This window comes from Thermobia domestica, chromosome 9, assembly GCF_964235325.1.
Source record: "Thermobia domestica chromosome 9, izTheDome1.hap1.1, whole genome shotgun sequence".
NCBI lineage: Eukaryota > Metazoa > Arthropoda > Insecta > Zygentoma > Lepismatidae > Thermobia > Thermobia domestica.
The window spans coordinates 124,174,709-124,192,999 of NC_137462.1; the positions used below are offsets into that span (position 1 = coordinate 124,174,709).

An 18,291-nucleotide genomic window follows, 5' to 3' on the forward strand; every position below is an offset into this window, starting at 1 on the left:
TTCAAACCAAATTTATCATGAATTGATAGTGAATTCTTTGAAGTTCAATCCCTGTGTGGTATATGGACATGTAGGTTTACCAGTATTCAGCCAAATACGAGTAAACCTACATGTCAGGAATTATATTAATTCTTTGAAGAACATAACAGTTATACTTTTCCAAGTTTAATTAAATTTTTATTGCCCTTTTCATTAAAACATATTCATGGGAATTTAAAGCTACAACCAATCAGACTTTATAATGTCGGATCCTTTCTCCCCGATCATAATAGTAGGAGTATTAGTATGACCACTTGTTATGTAGGGCATAATTGAAGCATCAATAACCCGTAAACTCTTTATACCATAGACTCTCAGCTTGGGATCAACGACAGCTGTTTTGTCATTAGGAGGACCCATTTTGCATGTGCCCACGTAGTGATTAAACGAATTTGTATAATGTTGAATAATACATTTCCAGTAATCATTTGTACCATATGTATGGTCAGTACAACCTTCAAGACGTTCCCTTACCAGTCGAGCACCAATTTTCCTGAAGGCATGAGTTTTTTCAAGCTGGACACCGATATTCATTCCTTCTATTATCATCGGAATATCTCGTGGGTGATCAAAATAGTTCGCATTAATTACGGGGTAGTCCCAAGGGTTTTTGGACCTTAGTCGAATTGTTCCACGACTTTGAGGATGTAAATCCATAGGATGTATAATAATATGATTATAATAACCAAGAGGTTCTTTTGGTTCTTCAGCAGCAATTGAGGTGTTTTCTGCCAAAGATGTGGTTGCATCAAACCAAAATTCGATATTTGGAGCATAATTTGGTAAATCGGAATTTTCACTATTTAGGAAAGCTAGAACAAAACCGATTCCAGTCGATGAGAATGGTCCTACTTGCTTAAGGTGATAGTTATATTGATCACACGCTTTGATTTCTTCAGGTATTGGATACGAAGCAGTCTTGTCCAGAGAATATATTAATCCTCCTATCCTAGCATGATCATGAAGGTTGTTACCTACTGGAAGATCACGGATAACGGGTATACAGTGTTTCTGAAGGTGGTCTTTGGGTCCAATTCCAGATAGCATCAGCAGCTGAGAAGATCGCAAAGACCCTGCAGAAAGTATGATTTCCTTTCTTGCGAATATTTTGTGACTTTTCCCTCCTTTATGAAACTGAACTCCTACGGCTTTCTTTTCCTTTTTATTAATAAGAATCTTAGTAACAAAGGAATTGATTGAAACATGTAAATTTTTCCTACTTGCAATAGGCCTGAGAAATGCTTTTGCAGTACTGTAACGTTCTCCATCAGCACTGGTAGTTTGTGCAAGCATCACACCAATTTGGTTTTCACCATTGATATCTCTATTCGGAAGTCCCATCTCTTCAAAAGCTTTTACTAATGCCGCGGCATTACAATCAATATATGGGAAACGCTCAACAGGTTGGTAACCTCCTTTAGCATGATAGGGGGAATTTGTGAATTCTTCATTTCTGTTGTCTTCAGATTTTAAGAAATACGGAAGAACATCATTGTAGCTCCATCCTTTGTTGCCCAAAGATTCCCATCTGTCATAATCAAATTTGTTTCCTCGTGTGTAAACCATATTATTGATGGTGCTACCTCCTCCGACTACTTTCCCACTAGGCCATGGGCATGTTTGGTTCCCTTGAGAGAGACAAGCATTCTTCTGATATTCTGTTCTGTATTGCCAATCAATATTGGTTCCTAAAAGATGCTTTCGATATGCAGGGATTTCAGCATCGTACGGTTGATTTCCGCCTGCTTCTAAAAGTAATACTTCCCATTCCGGGATTTCGGTGAGTCTGTTGGCTACAACAGATCCTGCACTTCCTGCACCTACTACGATGAAGTCATATTCGTTCTCGAAATGCACAGTGTCTTTGAGGGAATTTTTCTTAAAATTTTCAATCTTCTTTTCTTTGATAGCTATGTAAGGTATGGCTGGAGCATCTTCGCACGAAGCATCATAACCATTCAAATTGCAGTGTTGGAAAGAACTTCTGGTGTAACGTTGAGGAGAACTCTGCGCAGAAATGTCTGTAATGGAAAAATAAATAATATAATAACATCCAAAAATTGAGCAGCTACTATTATCTTAAATATCTAAAATTAACACTACATACGCGTATATTGTATTTACAATAAGCAACTATTGTTAAAATAGAGTTAGTAAATGAATATGTAGATTATATAGCTATTGTGTAATTAAACACTCCACTCACATACACACACACACACACACACACATATATATATATATATATATATATATATATACTGTATATGTATAGCACACACATATATATATATAGCAATGAAATAGCTCAAGTAAAAAAAGTGTCACGTGTCATTGGAAATTATAGAAATAGAAATTACTCTTTTTCTTATGACACAAAATTTCCTATGTCTTCGTGGAAATATGCTAAAGAAAATATATATATACACAGGGTGTTAATGAACTATACCAACAATCTTTAAGAGATGATTCCTCACATCAAAATAACAATAAAACTTCACATGAACCTATGGCGAAAAGTGCATAATTTCAGAGCTAGGGCTGTCCAAAATCTCGAAAAATCACAATTTCAAGAGGCCCTATTTCGAATTCGATAGACTGGTATGGTGGTCCTTCTCATCGTAAAGAAAGTCACTCATATGCAATCCAAAAATGCATATTTCGTTAATGATCAATGGGTGTACAGAATATTCCCTGCAGGGTGAAACTCCCAGACATGCCATCAACCAAATTTTGACACATGCTCTGATTATATGATTTCTATCAAGGCTTATCGTTTGCCTGCTTTGGATCAGTGTGCACGGAATCCTTTGGGGTGATGTCGGAAGTGTTAAGGATCGTCAGCAGCACGGTCTCTCGTACTCGGGAAAACGCATAGTGTGATGTTTTATTTCATGCTTATAAGTGAAGAAAACGTAAAATACAACTTGACGAAATACATATTATCACACGTTATTCGGAACACAAAGAAACATAGAGCTGCCGGTTCCTAACCTTTCAGCTTTCTCCACAGCATTGGATGTCCATTGTTGTGAAATTTTACCTCTTGCCTACTTTAGACCCTGCTTGAAATCAGGGTGTATCTGAAAACTCTATTAAAAACATGTCTGAGAAGTACACCGTGTAGGGAATTCCCTCTACGCCTATTGAGAATTGATGAAATATACACTTTTGGATTGTATACGCGTGACTTTCTTTACGATGAGAAGGAGCATCATCCACAGTCTCTCGAGTTCGAAATTGGGCCTCTTGAAATTTGTCTTTTTGGCGATTTTGGACAGCCCTAGCTCCGAAACTGTGCACTTTTCGCCATATCTCCGTATGCATTTTTCTCTTCTTTTGATATGAGGAATCACCTCTTACAGTTTGTCGGTATAATTCTTTAACACCCTGTATATATATAAAGGGTGTTAAACTCTAAAGAAATACTAAAACTTCAGATTCATCTTTGAAGTAATCTCAACAAAATTTCTTTGTCATGTTGAGAGATACAACTTGACAGGATGACATAAAAATATATGAAATTTTACAGTTTTGATGCCTATAATTTCTGAATATTTACAAAATTGTTTGTTACACTAACACAATCTTAGGTAATTTAGAGGAACAAACTTCCTGTTACTTTCGATTAATTGGGCAATTGAATCCTTAAGTACATCATAATATATAACAAGTATACAAAAGTCGAAGAAGGAGAACGAATTTGACCAAGGAAACACAGACATAAGTTATTCAGTATGAGAAACATTAGTCTTGTAGTTTGATAAAGATAAATTTTCTATATTGTCTAATAATCAGTAGTCTAGCAGTTTCTACAGTGCTTAATAGCTAAGAAGAATCTTCATTAGAATAAACTTACCAACGCAATGAACTTTTATACAAAATTTGACAAATTGAGTAAGGACATTAAGAAAGACATCAAGAGAGGATATAATTCATTTATCTAAAATTCGGAAGAAAATATTAACATTAATCCTAAAGAACATTAGAATTACTTAAAATGCTAGGCCAAACATCTCCCCGCACATTAAAGTTTTTAGGGGCAAAATGTCCATCATAATGACGAAATAGCTACAGAAGGTTATTCACTGTATATCCGACCATTTTCAATTCGGTGCTGCCACTTGGGATATCATGCTGGAACTGCGGGTTTGCTGGCGGGATCAATGTTGTGTCTTCCTTGTAGGTGCATGATTGTTGGTAGTGAGTGTTATCAAATGGCACCGAAAATCAACCGGTATTGAGAGAGTTATGTAGTGTCCTTTTCCGCACATTTTGGCCACGTACGTAAGTTTCCGTACGTACGCATTGTGAGTCAGGGTCGGGATAATGGGCTTATACTCAGGGTGACTACTGCCAAAGCTATTGTGGCTCGTAACACACAGCATAATTTTATGCTCCTTGCGAACTATTCACCCACTAGAACTACCAGAAGAAGAGCTGCAAGCAAAATGACATACATAGTGCTAAGGGGATCCGTCGATGTGCATGCCAAGAAAATACCACAGTACAACGTGATACGGGCCAAATATTCCACCTCGCAACGTCAAGTATGAACAAAACAATCACAAGCGCCTTAGATTGAAGCGTGTATAGAAGGCTAATGGACACCACCTTTTACCGCGTCACATCGCTGAACGTAAGACGAACCGGAGGAAACTGTGCAAAGTACTTGGCGGGTTCCAAAGTGAAGAAAATTGTTACAGTGGATGAAACATCTCCATCTCACTACAGGTGATTACATTCGGGCGATCGTAAACCGTGACATTTAAGGCAAGGAGCGCAACAACTTTATTCGTCAGTACAGGGAAATCTTTCGTCATGGCTTTATGGTTGTTACGTTATTCGGATAGAAGCTAAGTTGGTGATATGCAAGATGGACAGAAACGTGAAGGTGAATGCACGATACTTCCAAGAATCCATTCTGACACTTATCTATCGGAGGGACATCGCACAATTGCATGAAATGGACGCGAACCAGGTGATGACCAATATGGACAAGACTTCGAGTCATACTGCCATAACATCACTAAGTTTTTCTTTATCAGGAAATATCAGAGGAATTAAGAATTGTATCATTTCATTTAAAGACTTTCCTATAAAGAGCCTAATGGAAGTCCAATGGACTTTCGCGCATTTGGACTATTGGAACGAGGTCTTCAACATCACCGCCCGTGCACCCTGGATGGTATCTTGAAAGCTTGCAAGGAGGATTGGGACACAATTCCCATTAATGTTCTGCGCCGGAGCTTGCAGCTATAGAAACTGCGATAGCGTGTGATAGTTCACAACACTGAGGATCCAATAGATCATCATCGATGGTGGCGGCGCGGTATCTCTTAACGAACGTATCTATGAAAAATGATCGAATATAAAGCAAACAACCTTCCATACTCCGTACAAACTCAATATTTTGCCTCCATATTTGTACCCTCTTCATCAGACCCGAGTTTGACTATGGCAAATATCTTATCAAGTAATGGAAATGAAATCCTAGGAACGCTGTTTGTTAACGAAATTTATTTACACGAAATTGTAATAAGAATATAAAAGTTAAAGTACAGAACAGCTGTAAGACATGATGACACACTCTCGTACATAATTGAAGATTATATTCATATACTTAAATATTCCCTATGGATTGCTTGTAACCTCGTCATTAAAACTTGCACTTTCCCTCATACATTGAAATCTTATTTACTTTGCCCGATACCTAAATCTAATAATAAATGTGAAATTATTATTTTAGACTCATGTCAATTTTATGTACTTTCGCGAAAGTATTTGAGCAGGTATAGTATAAACGAAATATTGATCATGTGAAACTAGCAATTTCAATCTATTAACGTGGCGTGGTTACTCGGAAATCAACAAGTAATATAGCAATAGTCACCGACTTTATAGCTAACTCGTTAGATGAAGGATGCCATCTTGACGTATATTTGAGAAAGCCTTCGACAGAGTTAAGTCATAAAATACCGTTAAACAAACTAAATCATTATCATGTTTTTTTAGCCTCTAAATTGTTTCTATCATATCTCAGTAAACGTAAGCATAGAGTTGTCGATAAAGAATTTAAATTAGGAAAGTATTTTGCATTATCAGGAGTTCCACAAGGCTTAAACCTAGGCCGTTTACTGTTTCTGTTATTTATCAACGATCTTCCAGATCACATACTCAACAGTGGAAATTTATTACTCATTGGTGATCTCAAAATATTCACCGAGATAATATTTGTGCATGATTGTCTTGATTTACAACCCGACTTGGAGAGTATTCCAAACTGGTGTTCAGTTAATAAACTTGGAGTAAATTACACAAATGTAACGTATTATCATTCAGTAGAAACAAAAACTCTTAAATATGTTTATAAGCTTAGTAATACTTCTATATGCAGACCTAAAACAGTTAAAGATCTAAGTGTTACATTTAATTCGAAATTAACGTTCAATAAACACATCACTTATGTTTAACACAAATCTTACTTAATTATGCTTTTAAATTACAGTATTAGGATCCATAATTAGAAGTTGTAAGAACTTCAGCAATATTGAAACACTCTTGAAAATGTGGCTCAGTGATAGAGCGTTCAGCTCTGGTGCATGGGTTCCCTGATTCGATCTCAGCTTGCGCCAAGTAGACTTTGTGAATGAAAAACACCGTGTGCTTGGGTTTTTTCGGGTTTATCCCGTTCCCTCCCACTTTATTTATTCCACCAATTCAATCATTTCTCATCATCGCCTCCTGTAGCCTAGTCGGCATAACCGTGTGACGTAAAAATGAAAGTATTTATTTCATTTTATTTCCAAGTGAAATATGCTGTTGTAGTTTGGAACCACTCTCAACAAAACTATCAGCAAGAAATTGAGAAGTTCAATCAAAATTTCTTAAGTATTTGATAAATACAAAATAATTGGACCTTATCCCTCATTTGGAAACCGTACTACACAGGTAGGCAATTTTAACATTTATTCATTAGAACAAAGACGTAATATTGCTAATCTGGTATTCGTCCAAAAAATAGTTCAAAATAAATTCAATTCTTGAAACTTTGTATCATCATTAAATTTCTTTGTTCGTTCAGTTAGAATTGGAACTAATAATATAGGTCTCTTCCATTGTAAAAAGTATAGGACCACCATAATGCTGAAGCCACCAATCTAGAGGATATATTCTGTCTGTAACAAATTATGTGAAAAACATGATCAATTTGATACATGCACAATATCCTGTAAGCTACTAAAAAATTGTCGTAAAATTATATTATGATATTTCAACATTCTAACTGGGATCTGCCTATTGTGTTGATAAACAAACAAATAAACATTGTCTAATAGTTTAAAGAAGCTTAAGTCTGAAGTCAAAATTCATAGTCATGTGACCTCCGACAAATTCAGATGACCTATTTTAATGTACTTACTAAATCTAGAGCACGAAGAGTTTGGTTTCCTTGTTATAGTAATCTTTACGATAGATTATGCTGCGTTTCTTAGAATTTGTCTAAAGCCTAGAAAGCAGTATTGAATTTTCTCGATAATTACAGACTCCATTCCTAATAACATATTTATTAATTTCGGTAAAAGTAGAGATTATAGATGCAGATTTCGCTATCTCTAACTTCAGGCTTTTTGAGTATGTACAGACCTTTCTACAAAGTGTGTTATTCAATTTGAATTTTGATTTTACTTAGGTTACAAACTAATTCCCTTAAGGACTATTTCCACTTCTGCTTATACAGTACACAAAATGAATGAAAGTATGCCATTTCCATCTGGACTTTATTTGGTAATGAACATAGGATCCATTAAAGAAACGTGGAGGAACTATATAATACTCTTACTATTGACCATGTTCTACGAATAACTTGTTATCTTGATTTCCTTTCTTGTTGTAATTGGCTGTTGTCGTCATTCAGTAGAAGAAAATGCCTCGTACCTGTGTCAATAGTACAGATTCTTTTTGTTATAAGTGTGAAGAGGTGACTCTCAAATCGCAAGAACGACAATTGACCCCGCTCGTAAAGAAGTGCTACGAATTTTATTTCGGGTGTAAGGTTAGCGACCAAGGCAAAACCTGGGCTCCCACATATGCTGCTTGACATGTGTTAGACTCCTGACAGGCTGGACAGAAGTTAACGACGTATGCCTTTCGCTGTTCCCATGATTTGGCGGGAACTAACGGATCACACAACAGAATTTTTTGTAATATTTTCCATTGTAAAATCTTTGCTTTATAAACTTAAATCTGATTAAAACTACTCGCTGAGCAAAACAATACGTTTCTTGTAAAAATTAATAACGTGTAACAGTTTCTCCAACTATACACTTAGATTCATCAGACACCATCTCTGTCTGATGGATCAGATTCTGTCTAGATAGTGTCTGATGAAGCCAAGTGGATAGTTCGAGAAACTGTTACACGTTGTTAATTTTTACAATATAAGTATTGTTTTGCTCAGCGAATAGTTTTAATGGAATTTGTGTTATTTTTGTCTAACAGAAATAACTGAAATTACGTCGAAAACAAAGAAGAGTGTGTAATACCCAAATTTACCTTCTGCTATGAGAGCTGTATGCCACAGTGAGGAATTACCGATACCAGTGCCTCCAGAAAATGTTATAGTGAGTGACGATGAAACTGGTAACAAGCATGAAGCAGGTTTAAACGATGGAGAATCCACTCAAGCCGACCCAACATTTTACTTGCCCTGTGAATCAAATATCCCACACATTTAAACAAAAGGCGATCTCAACGATCTTGTTCTCCATTTAATTTTCTCCAAGCAGCAATCTGAGCTTTAAGCTTCTCGATTGAAAGGATGGAGTCTTCTTTCTCTCCATGCAACGAGTGTGTTTTTCGTGAACGCCATGCTGTTTTTTCTGAATATTTCTGTAAGAAAGGTGACGTGGGTTTTTGTAACAATATCGAATCTACTATGGAGACTCTTGCCAATGCATACAGTGTAAATGAGTGGTGTATGTTCATAGATTCTAGTAAATTGAGTATCAAAGCAGTGTTTCTCCACTACGAGAACAAGTTTCTTTCTGTTCCGATTGGTCATGCAGTTAACCTTAAGGTGACTTATGAAACATTTAAACTACTTCTCTTTCTTATCCAATACTACAAGTACAAGTGGAATATCTGTGAAAATCTAAAGATAATTGCTATTGTGCTTGGCATGCAGTAGGATACACAGTACTGCTGCTTTCTTTACGAGTGGGACAGAAGGGACAGAAATATCACTATTGTGAAGAAACGTCCTGCTCATAATGAACTGCTGCCCGGACATAAAAATTTGACGAACACTTCTCTTGTTGACCCTAAAAATGCCTATTTACCTCCATTGCACATTAAATTTAGACTTATCAAAAACTTTGTGAAAGGCATGGACCAAACATCAAGTGCATTCATGTACTTGGACAGAAGTTCCCAAAGATCAACAATGCTGAAACAAAAGAAAAATATTTACAGGACCGCATATTAGGGAATTAATGAATTATGGAACTTTTGTTGACTTGTTCAAGGAGAGATGGCTGTTCTTTGTAAGTGTGTGCAAGAACTTCTTGAAATGCTAGGCAACCCAGAAACAGAGTCGTTCTAATGGCTGAGAATTAGAAAGGCGTTAAGCCAAACTTAACTTTTGTTACAAATATACCGGTGTGGCAAACTGCAAACAACAGAGAAAAATGCATTGTTAAGGATTACGACTTTATTATTGTAAAAGCAATGGATGACCTGAAAAGTTACAAAATGATCTTACTTAAGCAGTTCAAACAAGATGAATGGTAAGAAATAGATATCACAAGAAAGCAGTTTTTCTCGTTTCTTCAAAAAACCTCGTAAAAAGAGAAAAAGTAATATAATGTAGTGGTTTATTATAAAAGCCTAACAGGACAACAACAAGCATCCACAAGAAACGAAAAGGGAGACGAACACAAACTAAGGAACACCAAAGGCGTATCAGACTTGCCGGGCTCCCATGCAAGATAAAAACATGGGACCTGTAGTTGTAAGCCCGTAATAATAATAATAATAATAATAATAATAATAATAATAATAATAATTATTATTATTATTATTATTATTATTATTATTATTATTATTATTATTATTACTATTATTATTATTATTATTGAAAACATATTTTCTTTTCAAATCTCTGACTTTCCTTAAGAGTATGTGCATATAACGGTCATGTGTGCACTTTTTGTCAATGAGCGGTCCCAAAAGCCAAAATGGATGGAAATCTTCTGAAAAGAGGATCAAAAATACTTCTTATGAGAAATGTTAGGTCAAACTTCGAAGCACTTGCATTCGAGAGGTGCTTTTTTAATTCTTTTCTTTCGGGAACAAGAAAGTTTTGGCAGCTAAAAAAATTACAGTACCTAGTATTGCAAATTTGCAAATGGATTTATTTACATTGTAATTTGAGGTAATAAAGAGATTGACATTAGAAGAGATTATTCTAAAAAATAAATTTTATTTCTTGATCCATCTTAAGTCTTCTAGGTCTCCTATACCTCGCTTAACCCCCGAGAACTATATCTAAAAGTTAGGATATTGATATATTTGCGGTATCGAATGTTGGTATGTGTCCATATCGATATTTCGACATATCGCACAAGCATAGATCCAAGAAATGGTGCTTGAAATAAACTGAAATCATCAATGAAAATCATCAATCTAAATATATTATTCCATTTGCGTACCCAAGGTTGAGGGAGAAGGGGATGAACCCGAAAAACATTTTAAGCCAAAAATGTTAAAATGAAAGTAATTATACTTCCTTTTAATAGAAAACTATTACTGTAATTCATCTTTTACTTCTGTTTCACATTATAAACACAAATCAACAAGAGTACAAATACTTTACATACTATAGCAATATGTTATATAATTTTTCACAACTAAACAAACCGGAAGATGAAATTCCTGTGATATTAAAGTGAAATATTATACAAAATAATATTAATTGTTTTTATTTCTATCAATACTTTTGCCACAGACTCAGACCTACAAAGGTTATAGATTTACAAATGAGACATATAATTTATTTTTTTTCTCTGAGACTAAAAGACTTCTGCATTTTGCTGAGATTGTCATGTTTTTAAAATATAGTCCCGTATCTCGGGCTAGTTCTGGCTACAGTAGTTTGAAGGTAATCGGTACCCGAAAATCTAAAGTTTATTGACTCTCAAATCTCGACAGGTTCTTCAAAGATATTTCAATTTCATGTTTATTCTTCGTTACAAAAACACTACTTGTTAACTATTCATGGCGAATTACTGAACTTATACACTCCACATAAAAGTATTGCGAGAGCTAACAACGTGCAGCTAGGCCATCCAATATACACTTTCTTATCCCATAATCGTGTCTGGTAAAGACACTCCCTCACTCTCCCATCTTAAAATCACCAGTAACATGAGCAGAATTCTAATTTCAAAATATACATATATTAGTAACAATAAAGTAAAAAAAATATAAATGAGACGAAGCATGCTTCATAAGTTGATATAGCGAGGAACTTACACGTCTCAATGAACAATTGAAACTAATAGAAATCTGTTAGAAGTACAGAAATGAGAAAAAGAGAGAAAATGAGATAGAAAGAGAAAACATAAAGGGACCACAGATGAAAATATTGGATTTAAACGTAGTAAGAAAACTCTAACATTGTAAAGTTCCGTTTCCACAAGTTCAACAGTAATATAGAAATTGCATTTGTTTTATATTTTTCAGAACTATTCGAATATATAGAGAATGGTTCAAAAGTCATTAAGTCACTGTCGGAATGAATACCGAACTTGATGATCAAATTAAATACTCAATTTCCACTGAAAGAGCAGAGCTCCGAGACATCCAGGATCATGCCAAAAGCTGGAATTGGATGTTCCTTATAGACGTAGTAAATCTTACGTAGTTCAGATTTCATACCTGGATGAAACAAATTGGATTATACGATGCACACGAACTTTGTGTCAAATTAATATAAATGAAATCTTCTCTTGAATAACCAAAAGGTGGCCATTTTGTACTTGTTTCTGCACAATTGTCTCTTCCGAACATCTACCCACGATTTCCCTATTGCGGATGTAACGTTATACGCCCGTTGGAATTCGCAATGATAATTTGAAGACGCTAGAGCTGAAATGGGTTATCGCATCAGTCAGATGATTTGCGTTAGCTTATGGACCACTGCTGGGTCGAGGATTCGAACCCCTAGTGACATGGTGATTCGATTAAGACTCGGTAATCCACAAAAGAAAGATATTTTTCTTATTTCTTTGATATATGCATATGTGTACTTGTATGTGTGTGTGTGAGAGAGAGAGGGGAAGAAAAGAGATGCAAGACATGATAAGGAAACGTCATGAAAGACGGATACAGAAAGAGAAAGAGAGACGAATATAAATATGAAACTACTTATCGTTACCCTGTATGGGTATCGTTACCCCGCAGAATGCATACATTGCTTACTCGGATTCTTGCCAGTGATTCCTTGTAACTTCTTCAACCGCAGATGAATGTCTATTAGAAACGAATGTTCTATGGCAAAAATATATTATCTGATGGTGATTCGAATCGAGATTCTCCGTTTGGAAGTTTAGCACGATACCAATACATCACCGTTAATCTACCCGAAAATTGTTTAAGAAATGGTATAGTGTTTCTTTCTTACAATAACATGAGAATTTGATACTGAAGATCAATTAAGTGTTTCGAATTGTCTTAGTAGCCGCATAGTGATTATTTCCCCTATCCCAACCGGCATTCGTAAAATGTCTCCATCATGATACAGGTATTTGCTTCAACATTCTTACTGATGGTTTGTTTAGTATAAGAAATCACTCTTCAATTCTTCACGATCACATTGTGGAAGAATAACCTTGGTCATGAACAGGATTTGAACCTATGTTTTGAACCAATACTACTCGTAAGTCTAGGATGTTACCCTTACACTATCCTGCTAACTGAAACTATAACCCAAATTTTACTAAGTTCAGTTATGCTCTTTGGAAGTACCGGCTTATCCTCGAAGGTTACTTCCACCAAAGTGCATACCGAAATTAATTTATTCAACGACTGGTGACAAATTGGTGCCTACTAATATACGAAATATCATACAATCCAGGAAAAATTAGAGAAATAATAACATACCATGCAGTAATTTCGCCATGCAAGCTCAAAAGTAGCTTATAATAATAATAATAATACTAATACTAATAATAATAAATGGTCACTGTGTAGTTGTTCACTGTATATTACGTGTTGTAATTTTGATGAGTAACATTAATATCCTTCTATACTTGCGACACTATGTATTAATACGTTACACGGATAAAATCTAGCGAGAATACTTTGAAGATTAGGCGGTAGTCCGATTTTCTCTTCCGTTTGCAGAAAATTCATGCACGTGGTGTTTGTACAACATAAAGTCTATAAGGCATGAGAAGGGGTCGATCTTATGTATACATAAAACTCGAGGACAGTACTATACTTGTTATTGTCGAATACGTTTGCGTGCAGCGTTACAAAAATATTTGCTTACTCCTTGGTGCGTGTAGACACCCCTTCAAGTGCATTGAGATCTACAGAACATACAATTGTGGCTGAAATATGTTAAGAAATTAAGTCCCGTCGTTAGAAGCTCAGCTGTTCGTTTTAGTTTTTCGTAGTAAATGTTATTGATAATGTTTGGTAGTCTTAATAATTTTTCTTTGAGTATTGTAGTTATCCTTTTCTTTATTTTAAAATATATATCCAAATAAATTCCACCGTAATTAATCTTATTTTGAATGTAATCGCCATTTACAATTGATAAAGAACAAAAATTTAATGCTCCGATGTAACTGTAAAAAGTAAAAAACCAAAGTGGAAATATTGGGGTTCTTACTCATACTTACGAAAATCAAAAGTATTACCTGCATGGAATCGCTTAGCCATGTTGATTATGCTTAATAGCACTCAATTTATTTAAGTTCTGTACTGTTTCTATTGAAGCAAGTTTATGTGGATTTTTTCTTTCCTTATTCCAGAGAATTTCAATATTTGGACCGAACCTTTCTGTTTAGGTTAGAGCAGGGGCGGACCACGAGCCGGACAACTGCCCGGATGGTCACAAACAGAGGGTCGCAAAACAAGCCTCGAAAGTAAATTTTATAACGTGTTTTTTACTTAGATTTATAGTTTATATTCTTCTGAAGTAGCGTTAATTACATCTTTTTCCATTCCAGTATGGTAGAACAAAACAATTTACAACATAAAACTGTAATCATGTCACCATTAGTAGTATTCAGTAAGTGCTGTTCGATATTGTTTCTCTTTATACATATCGGTACATAAAAAATAAGAAACACAACGTAATTGATATCATATATATGTTTTAAGTACTCAATATACCTAGATCACGTATTTGAGTATTATTTTTTCTTTTCGGAAAATGGATTTAAAATATTAAAATCATTGTAATAAAATGTAAAATATAGGTTAGGACTAGAGGGACGCCAAAATGTCATCTTGCTCTAATGAAAATTTTTCCTTGGTCCTCCCGTGGGTTATCCTTTGTCAATAAGTTACTGAAAAGTGGTCCGTTTCCAGATCTGGAATATGCACAGGTGCAAAAAGGTAGACTGTGTTTGCCAGAGAGAGAAGGAATCAGTGAGAGATAAGGATAAACAGAGGAAGAGAGAGATGAAGAAAAATACATCAAAGAACGAAAGAGACAGAGACGAATGAATAATCCACACTCTTTTCTCATTATGGTGAAGAATGCACACAGTGTTTACCCGGATTCTTGCCAGTGATCGCCCAGCATCAAAACTATCTCCACATATTCAAGTTCTCTGACGTAAGGAAAGACAAAACCTCATAAATTTGCAGTTAGCAGTACAGAACTTGAATAAACTTTATCTATTAAGCGTAATCGTCATAGCTCAAGGGCTTCCCGATGAGAGAGTCTTTGGAATTTTAACTGTCCTCGATGTGTGTGTGTTAATTTCCTTGTCGTTATAACTTATTAGGAAAACGAGTTAAATTAGAATGCTTCAGGGATGTGCTTATAATACTTTTGTTGTCTATAGATATGGGTTCGAACCCCAAAACTTCCACTTTTGGGTTTTATTTTTTGAAGCTACGTCGGAACAATAAATTTGTTATCATTCATAAATGACATTTACTTGCAAAATAAGAGTAATTATGGTGACATTTATTTGAATATATTTTGAAAATAAAGAATAAAACAATACACAAAGACAAGAACTATTACTTGTAATAAACATTATCAATAATAATTACTACCAAAGACTAAAACGACGAGCTGAGCTTCTAACGACGAGACTTACAATTTTCTCTAAAGTATGTTTTAAAAAAAACACTGTGTTCTATAGTTCCCAACGAACTTGAAATCGTGCCTACGCGCACCAAAACATAAGTAAATATTTTTGTAACGCTGCACATAAGCATATTCGACAATAAAATGGATAGTACTGCCATCGACTTTTAAGTATAGATACGATCGATAACTTCTCATGTTATGTGGACTTTGTGGGTTGTGCATAACTCTGGATGGGGGCTACGTAAAGCACGTGTTCCGCCATGCGTGACAGGTAAAATTAGCAATTTGAAATGCCTGTAACTTTTTAACAAATTAAGACATCAACAAACCGATTTCACCAATATGCCTGTCTTAAAGTTCTAGCCTAGAGTAATGTGCCGCATGACCATGTTCCCATTTAAAAATCTTGACGTGAATTCAGGATGGCGGCTTTCAAGATGGTCGTCATCTTGGTCACCATCATAATCCGACTTTCCCTTCGCTTACTATGTTACTACATGGTTGTTGTTCACTATTTTCCACGAACACGGATTTTACAAGGGGGTAAGGGATTTAGGCCCACCCTGTATAACCACCACGTACGTGGATTTTCAGCAAACGGAAGAGGAAATGGGACAACTGCTTAATCTTCAAAGAAAGTTCCCTAGATTACTCCGCGTATTGATATACACCTATACAGCAAAGATGAACCTTTATTATTATTATTATTATTATTATTATTATTATTATTATTATTATTATTATTATTATTATTATTATTATTATTATTATTATTAGAAGCGTAGTTTCAAACTTGCACAAACGAATTTATTTTATGGTATTACTTCTGTAGTTTTTACCTGGATTCTATGTTATTTTGTTTATTAGTGGACAGTAGTTTACCTCCATGTCGTCGAATAAATCAATTTCGACGTGCGTGCACTTTGGTGAAAATAAGCTTACAGAATAAAGCCGGTTCGTTCCAAAGAGCATAACTCAATTTAGTAATATTGAGTTATACTTACAGTTGGCAGGATAGTGTAGGGGTAACTTTCTGTTGTTAAGAGTAGTATAGGTTCAAATTCTGTTCAAACGAAAGGTTAGTTTTTCACAATGTGATCGTGAAGAATAGAAGAGACTTCTCATACTAAACGAACAATCAGTAAGAATGTTGAAGCAAAAATCTGTATCATGATAGAGACGATTTACGAATGCTGGTTGGGAAAGGGCATATAATAACTATGCGGCTACTAAGACAATTCGAAACACTTAATTGATTTGTGGTATCAACTTCTCATGCTATTGTTTTTAGAAAGAAGCACTATACCATTTGTTAAAAAAGTTTCGGGTACATTAACCAATGGAGCATTCTTATCGTGCTAGACTTCCAAACGTAAAATCTCGATTCGAATCCCCATCAGGTAGTAACCTTTTTCCCATAGAACATTCGCTATCAACAGAGATTCATCTCCGGTTATGTTAGGCATCACTTTCGAGAATCCGAGTACTGTGTGCTTTCTTCATCATATAGAGTAGTGATAAGTAGTTTTCAGATTGATATTCTTCTCTCTTCTTGTGTCTCTATCTATTTTTCTTGACGTTTTCTTGTCATCTCTTGCATCTTCCTCTTCTCCCTCTCTCTCTCTATGACATACACACACACTCGAAACACACACACACACACATACAAGTGCACATAAACTTATGTCAAGCAAATATGTAAAACCTCTTTCTTTCCTGCGGGTTACCGAGTCTTAATCGAATCACCATGTCACTGGAGGTTCGAATCCTCGACTCCATATGCTAACTCACGTCACTTGACTGATTTGATGACTCGTTTTAGCTCTAGCTTTGCATTCTATTATTGCGAATTACAACGTTATATCTGGAATAGATGAAATCGTGGGTGCATGTTCGTAAGATACAAATGCTCAGAAATGACTAAAAGAGTTATAAAACTAGTACTATGCCAAATTCATTCAGTTTTACTTGGGAATTATCTTTCGGAAGATATTTGAAAATCAACTTCGATAGTCATGTCTAAAAATGAACACGAAAACGATTTCTTGTTTCGGGCTTATCAAGTAGCAAAATCAATACTTATTTCAGTATGCATTTTATCTAACACATGACCATTACTGTTTTATTTTGTTTCCTTTTGCATTTCTAAGTGCTTTTGTTTTAAATATGTTGTCTTTCGAATGTTCGTCCGATACTCAGTATTATTCTTTATTCTTTTCAATTTTATTTTTGGATCAATTGATCCATTATATTTCAGGCAGAAATTTTTTTAGGCCTCCTATCTGGAGATCTGCATATAGTGTTGGCAAACCAAAACTACCACTTAACTCAGTATGATGTGCTTATTCCGCAAAAAATATGAAATCTCGATTTAGGGACCATTCAAATTTTTTGTGGCTCCTGATCCAAACAATCCAATAATTTCATTGTATCAAACGTTTTCTTATACGTCTTATATCTGAAGAACTACATATAATGTTCCAAATCAAAACTACCACTTAACTCATAATGATGTGCTTATTCAGCAAAAATACGAAAACTCGATTTAGGGGCTATCCAAAATTTTTATGGCCCCCGATCCAAAAAATCCATTGTTTTTCATTCAATTACAAATTCTCTTGTACTCCTCATATTTTGAGAACTACATATAGTGTAGCCCAACCAAAACTACCACTTAACTAAGAAGGATGTCCTTATTCCGTATAAATACGAAATCTTGATTTAGAGACCGTTCAAAAATTTTGTGCCCCCTGATCCAAAAAATCCAATATATATCATTCAATCAAGCATTTTCGTATACGCCTCATATCTCGAGAACTACATATACTGAAGCGAAACCCAAACTATCACTTAACTCAGTGTGAAGTGCTTATTCCGTAAAAAGTATAAACCACGATTTAGGATCCATTCAAAAT

The 18,291-nt window shown here is 35.1% G+C and overlaps 1 pseudogene; it reads right to left on the reverse strand.

The window, feature by feature from the left end:
• Window positions 1-219: 219 nt before the first annotated feature.
• Window positions 220-18,291, reverse strand: part of LOC145660987 (glucose dehydrogenase [FAD, quinone] pseudogene) — a 31,207-nt pseudogene continuing 13,135 nt past the window's right edge.